Genomic DNA, 10,638 nt, shown 5'->3' on the forward strand with positions numbered 1-10,638 from the left:
ATGCAGAACAATGCTCCATCACACGCGTCCAAGTACTCCACAGCGTGGCTGGCAAGAAAGGGTATAAAAGAAGGAAATCTAATGACATGGCCTCCTTGTTCACCTGATCTGAACCCCATTGAGAACCTGTGGTCCATCATCAAATGTGAGATTTACAAGGAGGAAAAACGGTACACCTCTCCGAACAGTGTCTGGGAGGCTGTGGTTGCTGCTGCACGCAATGTTGATGGTGAACAGATCAAAACACTGACAGAATCCATGGATGGCAGGTTTTTGAGTGTCCTTGCAAAGAAAGGTGGCTATATTGGTCACTGATTTGTTTTTGTTTTGTTTTTGAATGTCAGAAATGTATATTTGTGAATGTTGAGATGTTATATTGGTTTCACTGGTAATAATAAATAATTGAAATGGGTATATATTTGTTTTTTGTTAAGTTGCCTAATAATTATGCACAGTAATAGTCACCTGCACACACAGATATCCCCCTAACATAGCTAAAACTAAAAACAAACTAAAAACTACTTCCAAAAATATTCAGCTTTGATATTAATGAGTTTTTTGGGTTCATTGAGAACATGGTTGTTGTTGAATAATAAAATTAATCCTCAAAAATACAACTTGCCTAATAATTCTGCACTCCCTGTATAAGCAACACTTGTTAATATATATACATCTCAAAAATCTATCTTCATATATTTTCTTACCATCAGTGTATTGTAAAACAATCCATTCAGCAAAAAGTTGTAAAAATGCCAACAAACGCTGTTGACAACTTGTTCGAAATATGCGAGACCTTTTGCATCACAAATGCTTGTTTATTAAGCGGCCTTTCCCTAGTCCCTTCACACTTCCAGAAGCACCAGTCAGTGTGACTGGCAGTACCTTTAACCACACCGACACTGGAAAGAAGGTGCGAAGGCGCCACAACTCTGCCATCCTTTCAGGGGAACCAGACCGATTGGCGACTGACTTTTCCCAATTTTACCAGAATTATAATAGCTAGTCTGTCAAACCTGGCAAGACCTCATGCGGGTCTGACTGGCATCCGGGAGTTGATTAAATGATACTTTCTGGAGACAGGCAGGGGCTGTGGCGTTACGGAGGGGTCGTCCCTCCTCACACCCAGTAGTGGAGACTAGAGGGAGGCAGACCAGCTCAAGAGGATTTGTGGGGGGCGGTTGGACACTGGAAGTCTGTGATGCTCACGTAATTGCAGTGTTTCAGGTTCTATTTTCTTTCAGGTAAAGTGATGGACATTATATCTAATACCAAAGTATTTCAGCATGTTGTATCTCCAGGCGCACTGTTCGCTGGTGCAGAGCGCCCCTGTCGGGTGCACCCCTACCCGGGGTTCAGGACGGTAGGCACTGCTGTTTCTCTTTTTCGGCTCTGCATCCATTGTTCACATCGTGCACACAGCTTTGTAAGGAGCCCGTAAAGGCCTTTCCAAACACACAGGACTACTGGTGCCAGGTACAGTGACGGACTGTGAGACGCTGGTGCAAGGTGCGAGTTTAAGGCCCACTCTGACTTTTAATATTATGGATGGGTAAAACTGTTGTAAAACGCACAGTTTGCCCGACTGTGTGAAAGAGGAGCTGTGGGCGTCCCACGCTGCACTCAGCTTACCCACCTGGCGCTATAAACGCGTGCTGGCACAACACAGGGCCGGTATTTCAATCTCCCCCAGTGCTGCCCAAGCTGCAGCAGATGGGCTGCTTTACTGTTTATAAACAACCCCCCACTGGTCTGAAGGCGCGAGTACGGGGGGGCTCGCCACCAGCAAGCTGCCCTGCTCAGGGAGGGGATCCTAAGGATATTGTTTATGGACTGACTACCCTTGTCTGGCCGCTTTGGGGATGTTACTTCAAATGGGAAGAGGGACCTGGTGTCGATCACATCGCTCCTCGTCTTGAACAGGCCTCTTAGTACGATGGACGCTTTCCCAGCTCTGTTGGCGAACGGTGATTTGGCAGGAGAAAAAGGGCAGAACAGATGATGGCAATTAATGAAGCCACAATTAAAGCTGTAGGTATTGAAATAATTACCGTACTCACGTCTCTGGAGCCATATATACTGTGGTGAGACACGAGCAGGATTATTCATTATAGTCCATGGTTTCGAGACACTTGCCCTTCGAGCCCGCAGTTAGCTATAGGTAATAAAGAAAAAGAAAGATGTGCCTTGTACACCAATAAATGATTCAATAAGTCGATAAATGTCACCCAGCAGAATTTATTTGCATAAGAACGTAACTTACAGCCCTGAGAAGTCCAAGTCATGAGTGAATGCAACCAGTGCTTAATTTGCAAATAAAAACGTGCCGGTACCCAAAGCTCTCTCCTGAAACTCGCGGCTACTGCAATTAACTGTGCGAGCACAGAATACGGAGGCAGTGTAATCCTGAGGCCATCTCGGGCCTCTTTAATCCATTTACAGCCACTCCCTGACCCTTCAGCTAACTCTTGCAGCTTTCTACTTTCCTCTCCCTTTGTGATGCTTTTTAGATTTTTTCTTCCTCCATCTTTACCATATGTGCCTTTTGCTCGTAGTAAATGCTTGAGGCAGAAAAGTAAGTGATGGTCCTCAAAAATAAGTGCCGGTGGCCAGCACCGGAAACCACCGGCTCATTCCCCCCCTACTGTATATATCGTCCAGCAGCCCTGTAGCCACTCTCCCACGCTTCAAAGCATTACACCAGAACGAGCGCGCAATTTTAACATTAATTTTGCAAAGATGCCGCTGCGCTCCTCATTCAACAACGAATGCCTTTTATGAAAATAACACGAACGCGACAGAGGTTGTGCTTCGCCCGAGCTATTCTAACGAGAACGCGAACACAACTCATGCCGCGCTCGTGTGTACAATTGAGTATGTAACGCTCCTCACTGGTCACACGGAAAACAGTCTCTACTGTTCAGTGCTGTTCTCCTTCTCGCTGTTTTCTGCCAGCCTTGTGCCCAGTGACCCACCACCCTAGCGCATCTCTTTGCTGCATCCTCGGCCCAGCTGCCCACTCGCCCGCTCTGACCTCTGGCCATCTGATCTAGGTGCTCGTCCTGTGGATATGCCCAGCTGTACCTCAGCATTGGAGGTTGAGCCCTCCACCCTCTCTCTGACTTACACACTTAGACACACTCAACATTGTCAGAAAGCACACTACATACAGTCGAGCAGTCTGTACATGATACAAATGCAAGCACACACCCACCAGGGTGACCATCCATCTGTAATTTTCATGGAATGCCTGTAATTTAGCCCTACTGACAGTTTATGGGCGTAGGAGACAACCTTGTGGAGTTTCTAGTGGCCCTATACATATGCCCCGTTAAACAAATACAATTGCATAGTTTTGAACTGAACTATTGAGAACGGCAGGAATGTAGTCACAGTTTCTAAATATGCTTTATTGGTATTTACATTCACAAAGTGCGGGCTGTGGATGTCCTGCAGTTCCTTTGTGTGGGCAGCACTGGACTGGGTCACCAATTACAGGCCAAACCTGTTGAATACAGACTGGCCACCCTAGCCAGGGCCCTCACCCTAGGCCTCGCAGCCCCACACGATCAGTGCTTAGCCTGGGGGGGCGGGGGGGAGAGCTTTCACACCCTGAGTATCACACCTTTGGAGTAGCGCGACAAGGCGGTGGGGAGTCCATTCTTTCTCTGTGGAGTCCCTTCCCTGGGCCTCACAGTCATGTGAAGCGGGGCCTATTCTTTACAGAGCCACATGATTGTGAGGCCCCAGGCCTCTCAGTGCCACACTATAGCTGCGAGGACCAGGGCAGGGGCCATCACAGTCATAGGGCCCATGCATAGCGCCAGCCTTGGGATCTTGCATAGAGTAGTCATGCATAGAGAATATCTGGGGTATTAACAAGGAGGAATCATTTTACTTCTGTCTCGGCCTCAAGAGAGAAGGAAATGGCACTGCATTCCGTGGATGCAGAATATCGACTGGCTGCTGCAAAAGGCAATGATAACAAGCAGTTCCACTGGAATTATGCTATTGTGCAGCTGTGGAGATTTCCCCATAATTATAGATTTGCCGCATTTGCCACATAATCCATCATCTGCAGCACAATCTGTTTAACAACAAAAAAACTGGTTCTAGCAGATGCAATTCAAAAGTTACTAAAACTACAGCAACACGTGTTACTGCACGGCGGAAGTCCCTTTGGAAAGCTGGACGGGTGAGGTTTCTGCTGCTTATTGCTATGTTTGTGTGTTAAATTGGCACTAAAGAGGTGGAACCAATATCCAGACAGTGCTACCAAGTTTAATAAGTATGAAAATAATGAAGCAATACTACTAAGAAATGTGCCACATTATGCTGCATATTTTGCCTTTTCTTGCAACATAATTTACTCATCCCTGCCGCATAAATTGGCCTCCTCCTGTTGCATAATTTCAGTGGCCTCAACTATAGTTGAGGATTACAAATGAGTCTTTGGGAGAGATTTAGACTATGAGAAAAAAGTTATGGGCTCCTGGCTGTCCGCTGGGATTTTCGGGTCTTAGTTCTCTTACCATGGCTTTGCTGAAGGACTCAAGGCTATGGAACAAAGGTGCAAAACAGAATGTTACAACATAAGTGTTATGATGTGTGTGTGTGATGTTGTCTGGCTGCTGAGTAATTGGAGCAAAAAGGCATGGCCTGTGTGTTGATGTGAACATGCTCCCCCTCTGCCCACACAGCGGGTTCATCAGAACTAATCAACTTCCAATGCAGGCAACTTCAGGCCATTTTTGAAGGTTTGGCCACTACGGACACCATACAGTCACTCTTGGTGAACGACACCCCTGTGACAAAACCAATATACTTTTGTCCCCATCTGATCACCTCCTAGCTCTTGTCTAGCCCTTTTAGACCCCAAAACAAGGCACAGACAAAAGATAGACGTATGCCAGCTTTTACAGACAAAGCCCAATTTTGCATCGTTTGATTGCAAACAAGAGCTGTAGAGTGCAGAAGAAGTCAGTGGAACCATTCACATATACTGAATAAACCAGACAATGGATCTCAGTCTCCACACAGATTTCCACTGTTGCAAGAGCAGCAGCAGAGAAGTCCATTTGCAGAGGAGACAGAGAGAAAAGACCACTGTGGTCCAGGTCTGGGTCAGGGTTCAGGGACACCTGCACAATGCTATTGTTTAATTTATGCATTAAACAAATCTGAATACATTCCTCAGTATCTGAAGAGTGAGGTTGAAACTCACTTCTTTAAATAACTCTAAATCACAATGTATTATCCCTCCTCAACATGGCTTTTTGTCCTCTGCCTCGTTGACTTTATGCTTGCCTTTGACATTGTACAGCGCTCTGTTGCCTTTTATCTAAGGTTGCATTACAGATTCACCATACACATACATACATCACTGACAGATTTGAGTGAAGAAATTGCTAGTTAGACCCTTCAGGCCAAGGAGCTAGCACTTTCTGGTATGGACTTACAAAATTCCTGCTCCCCTGAAGCATGCTTTCAACTGGATGAATGTTTTACTTAGAGGGAGCAGGGCGTGAGCATCTGTTTTGCACACAGTTGGGGGGAGGTCACTAGTTGATGGTTAAAAATCTCGGAATAAGGCTGTAGAGATGGGTGTTGTTATAATGCCAATAGGTAATGGGGGAGAGAGAAGATGCGCCTGAAAACCAATGACAAAGAACGGGGAGCAGAGAGTGCCACTGTCAGCACAATTGCCCCCCCCCCCCACATTTACTACTACCAAAACACCCTCTCCCTCAGCAGCTCCCCTTCGGATCTGAAGCATCGACTGCAAGGTAAAGCCACAATGCTGCCTCCCAGCGATCTGATAAACAGTGATGTGTTTGTGTGCGCGCTAGCAGGCAGTGCCACACATAGGTTTTTAAGGTTATTTTACAGTTTTCATTGTGCACAGTGCATCGCACGGATTTCCTGTATTACACAAAGGTGAAGCTCGTAAAGTAAATCCCGATATCCTTTAACAATGTTACAATACTTCTGCCCCAAGTGGCTCATGATGGGCACGGGGCACTGCAGGAAGAGCCCCTCGCCACAGGAGCGGGTGTATGTGTAGAAGGAATGCCACGGAGTGAGACGAAAATGTCATGATGGCAGCTTCAGCCAGTGGCCTGTTTACATGAATGCATGTCAGAAAAAAACGAAGGGAAGAGAGGGAGAGAAGTAAGGGCGAGTCAGAATGCGCACAAAGGCTTCCTGTTAATGCGCGTTCCACGTCCAAATCAGCCTTTTGAGAGAAACTAATAAAAGCATTTAAATAACTGAAGTGAACTCCGAATACCAAACATCCATGATGCAACATTCATGGCAGCAAATGGTCAGGCATCACCGCGGCTGTGCTTCAAGTGGCATGATCCCAGCTCACAAAGACACTCTGATCCTGAGCACTACAGAATTGTAGCCTGAGGGACAGCTCTGCTACCTCAGGCCCAAACATGTAAATTCCATTCACTCCTAGATTGGTCGATCAGGTGCTTGAACCTGTAAGTTCTGTGTAGCAGAAGAAAGCCACATATGTTGCAGTCCAACAGGGGAAGAAATAGGAGGGTCTGGAGGGATAGAATTACAGGAAAGGGGAGCAGCTCAGGGCTTGAAGAGAGACACTGAAGCATTTGGCTCGAGCCACAAAGATGGACAGACATGCCAGGATTGGAATTTGGGACCTGTAGATTATCGCGCAATCATGTGATCCTCAGCAAATACTGTATTTCATTTTCCAAACCTCCTTACCTTGCTTCTAAAAATCTTCCTGCTGTTGTCAGGGTTTGGTCTTCATGGCGGCAGGTAGGGTAGAGCTGAGGAGGGATGGGGTGCAGACAGCAATCAACAAAGGATCACTCTCCCTTTGTCCTTAGAAGTGCAGTCTTCAGGCAGCTGTGCTGCGAGATGAAAAAGAATTCCTGGAGGGTTGCAACACAACAAAAGGACAGAGGGTGAGTGGACTCTGGGAGCCTTATGCTGTGACTATCAGATTAGTCATAGGTAACTGGAAGCAGGTCTCAGGTCAAGGGCAGGGCCAGTACGCTTTCATGTACTAATGGTGCTGCAAATCACAGAAGAGAGGAGGAAATTATTTTGTCCCCTCGTCCCCCAACCCTTGTCACCTGTGTCCCCCATTCCAAAATCTGGGGAGGATATATCCCTCACATCCCCCACACTTCCTATGCCCATGCGTCCGTTGTCCATGCTGAAAGACTTAACAGACAGCATTTGTCTGAAATTTTAGGCTCTGAGCTAAAGGACAAAATGTAATTAGGAAAGATTAGTTTCCCTAGCTGGATTAAAAGGCAGGGAGTCTTGTGTGCTATGAGGGAGGGGCAGACAGATAAGAAACTGGCCTTCTTGCCTATGTGTCTCCTTCCCTAAAGAAATGCAAATGTGCACAACTGGTAAATCTGCAGATGTAAAGGGGGCTTGGAAATCAGTATTGACTTTAATCAAAGGAGCCACTTGAAGCTTTCTGATGGCAAAGATATTTTCTTTTAGAGAGGTACTGTAACGGTGTCCAAGGTGAGCTGTGGAGTGCCTGGTTTTAATGAATCATTATAAAAAATGTTTGCACTAAGTATAATGTGTATATTATTGAAACCTGTATTTTAGGACTTTTTTTTGTTTAACCTTAATGTATTTGGGCATTTTGTAGCAGCTTATATTATGGTTAATGCATGTTTAAAATAAGGACTTACACATTCACTGTGCTTTCAGGGACCTCATAGTACTAACAAACATTGGCAAAGACAATAGGTCTTGTCTATGCAAGAGTCACTGGCTTTGACAATGTGTTTTAGCCATGTTATACACCAGAGTGGCACTCTACATGCAGTCAAGCAGTCTGTACATGATACAAATGCAAGCACACACCCACCACAGGCAAGCACCGAAGCAGCATTACAATACACGGGTGCTCATACGGGTATTTGTTCTGTTTCACAGGCCCTCTCAAATTAAAGAGTACCGCTACGACGCGGCCAGCGCTGGCTGCGTCATAGAGCCTTTTTTTCCATGACTTTCAGTTTTAACCATGCCGAACAGCAGCCGTGCTGCCATTCAACATAGCTAAAGCACATTGACAAAAGCTTTCAGATTGCCAAGACTAATTAGTTTTGCCAATGCTTGTTTTAAACAGAGATTTCTCTTTCACGTCATTTTGCAAGCAGCTACAGACAGCAAGGCGGTGCAGGAAGGGCAAAGGCGCACGGTGATCGATTTTGTGCACTTTGTCCCGGTCACTAGGGCACTGATTGATCCCAGACAGGCGCCGTGGGACAGAAGAGTCTCGTCGGGCACCCTCACCCTGCACTCTGCCAGAGAGCACAAGAAGGCTATTCAATATTCTTTATTTTTCTTCCAATTTCACCCTGCGTCATTTGTGTGGAGCAGGAAAGTCTTTGGAGGTAACCGGCTCGTGACTGTAGGTAGGTAAATGGCGGTGCGGGCGTGCGTAGGCTTACGTCCAGCGTGTGTGCGTGCGTGCGTGCCAACGGCGTGGCATCAGTGCCTGCGCAGGGGTCCAAATACAGACAGAACCTGATGTCGTTCACCGCCTGTTACCTGGCAACCAGGAGGCCAACGTGGGGGCAAACGGCATTTTGTAAGCACCCTCCAGACGCCAAAAACGTGTTAGAATGCGCAGAGGGTTAATTTTTTAATCACAGTGAAGGCTTTGGGATAACAGCGCTGTTCAGAGTGTGCCCTAGTGGTCTCCTCAATCTTTTTATGAGTGTCTTGGAAATGTGAACGAAGTACAGTAAAAGATCAGTTCTGTGCAAAGAAATGTTTTGGGGAGGCTCCTAATGAAGTATTTCTAGTCAATAATTGAGATTTAACATGCACATGCAAGGTCGTCATAGGACAAACATCAGAGCATGAACAGGAAACGGGGGGCTAATTCCTTTCACATACACGTACATGCCAGTAGGCCGAATTCAGGTAGGAGAGCACCGATTTTTGAAGCCAAAAATGTCTTTATTTTGTCTGCCTCACGCCTAAAATTGCCTCTGCTTCAATAGAAGTTAGTGGAAGAAATACATTCTCCCGATTTTTTTTTTTAAATCTCCCACTTGAGTACATACATGATAACAATTTGAAATAGTAAAGATGAACATTTTGAAGATTAATCGGGGGTGGCCGTATTTTCCCCATAGACTTTTATTGAAGCAGAGGCAATTTCAGGCGGGAGGCTGCTAAAATAAAGCTGTTTTCCGCTCAAAAAATGTAGTCTCCTACCTGGGGTCTATTGGCATGTATGGAATAAATGTGATTATTTCGCCATTACCTGATCAACACATTTAGTGAAGACCATTCACTTCTTGTCACAAAGCTGCTTCTATGCTGACCAATTGTTCCTCTATTAATTATCTGCATGTATTGTGCATGCTTCACCAATGTATAAACCATGTTTAATAGTACTGCATTTATCAAAGGGCACTTGCACCCTCTTCTGAGAGACCCCCGGTTGACCCTTGTGGATCCTTTCAGCAGGCAAGCCTTGAAGCTGCCTCCAGGAGGCCTCAGACCAGCCCCTCAGAGTCTCCCACTTGACTCTTACCACAACCATTCGACCCTCGGCATGCCTACATATTCCCCCTGCAGGTGCTTGAATACCCCGGTTCCCACTTACAGATTATTGGTGTTCCCTTACTGCTCAACATTATACTCTGCGATCATCAAGCTGATGCTGCTGACCCCCATCTGATCCGTAAACACCCCTGGTCTGCTCTCCTAGATAGTTACCTTGCCCTCAGCTACCTCCAGTTTGCCATCAATGACCCTCATCCTTCTTTGAGTGACCTCCGGCTGCTGCTTACGCTCTGCAGCCATCCCTCAGGTTGCTAAGAAAAACCCTTGCAGGCCCTCCAAAGACCCTCAGAACACACTCAGAGACCCCAAACTGTCGTTCAGGAGTCCTTATTTGAGCTGATGTGTATGGGGAATCTTACAGTACAAAATACTTTTCAAGAAGCTTATGGCAGAACGCTAGTCCAACAAATTGTTACAAGAACATCAGTAATTGCCCATTAGACTTCGGTTGGTGCTTTCTGTGGCATGGTTTTCAATAATTTACAAAAAGCTTGGGTAAGAGGTATATATATTTTTAGAAACAATTTTACCTTCTATTTTACAAATCCTTTTATTGCATTTAAGGAAAACTAGTGTATATAACAGAACAATTTAAAATACACTACTTCACACGTAAGTCGTCAGACAAGATCCGTTTTCTCCAACCATTAGGACTGCACAACCCCCACCCCCACAGCAGAGCCTCATGTGACAGCTTCAAATCCTGGATAAGCCAAGCACATTGCATCGCCACTGGTATTTTCAATTGATACACATCAACCTCCTTGGTAATAATTCCACTTCCCCCATATCTTGGTCCATTTATTTGGGCAGCCCCTGCTTTCAAAGATCACCCTCTCCGCCAGCATGCACAAGTCCATGTCTAGCTCCTAATCCTCCGGCTGTGGTACTTGGTCTGCTTCCCATAGATGCGCTATGTTGCAGTTGGTTATCATCAATCCCAACATCATCCATAACTGATCCATGCGTGTGAGGTCAGTAGTCTCCCATATATACAAGATTTTGTGGAAGCACCCATGTTCCCCCCACAGACATTGTTCAGACAGCTAACCA

The sequence above is a fragment of the Pleurodeles waltl genome, chromosome 5 (assembly GCF_031143425.1).
Source record: "Pleurodeles waltl isolate 20211129_DDA chromosome 5, aPleWal1.hap1.20221129, whole genome shotgun sequence".
NCBI classification, from domain to species: Eukaryota; Metazoa; Chordata; class Amphibia; order Caudata; family Salamandridae; genus Pleurodeles; species Pleurodeles waltl.